Genomic DNA, 616 nt, shown 5'->3' on the forward strand with positions numbered 1-616 from the left:
TAAGACTGTCAAAAGCAGTGTGCTTTGAGAAAGACTTAATTGTTTCTGCATTTCACAGGAAGGTTGTGCTCTGTTGCTGCCTACCGGTTACTTCGGTAGGGGGTTAGAACTCGAGCAGTGGGCTGTGGCTGCCCAGCTACCAGTGCGATGTTTGGGTAGAAAAACAGTTTCATTTTTGGTAGAAATTTTTGTTTGCACTTGAGACAGCAGATCAAATTTCAGTATAATTTGTAAAAAGTTCATGTGTCCATGAGAAACATGAGGTAGGAAAAGACAGTAGACAGCTGGGGCATTTCACAGGGGAATTAGCTCAAATGGTAGAGCGCTCGCTTAGCATGCGAGAGGTAGCGGGATCGATGCCCGCATTCTCCATTTGCTACTGTTACTTTTCTTACTTTCCTAACTGTTACTTTTTATTACCGCTGTGAACTCTACTTCATTTTTTTCAGTTACCTGTTGTAATTTTTCTTGCTGTTTTGGGAAAGAAAGGCTTGTAAACTTCTGTTTTGTTTAAATTAAAAACTGCACACAAAAGAACTAAATTCCTGTTGTTGGGTTTTAAGGAATGAAACAAAAGCACATTGACAGATACCAATTACTTCTGATTTTTGGCTAA

General features: G+C 39.6%; 1 non-coding gene across 1 annotated transcript; it reads left to right on the forward strand.

Moving 5' to 3' along the window:
* The first annotated feature begins 299 nt into the window (after positions 1-299).
* On the forward strand, positions 300-372 carry TRNAA-AGC. The gene has a single exon. It is a non-coding gene; the product is annotated as a tRNA-Ala (tRNA).
* Positions 373-616: the final 244 nt, after the last annotated feature.

The sequence above is a fragment of the Mesitornis unicolor genome, unplaced genomic scaffold (genome assembly GCF_000695765.1).
Source record: "Mesitornis unicolor isolate BGI_N332 unplaced genomic scaffold, ASM69576v1 scaffold43021, whole genome shotgun sequence".
NCBI classification, from domain to species: domain Eukaryota; kingdom Metazoa; phylum Chordata; class Aves; order Mesitornithiformes; family Mesitornithidae; genus Mesitornis; species Mesitornis unicolor.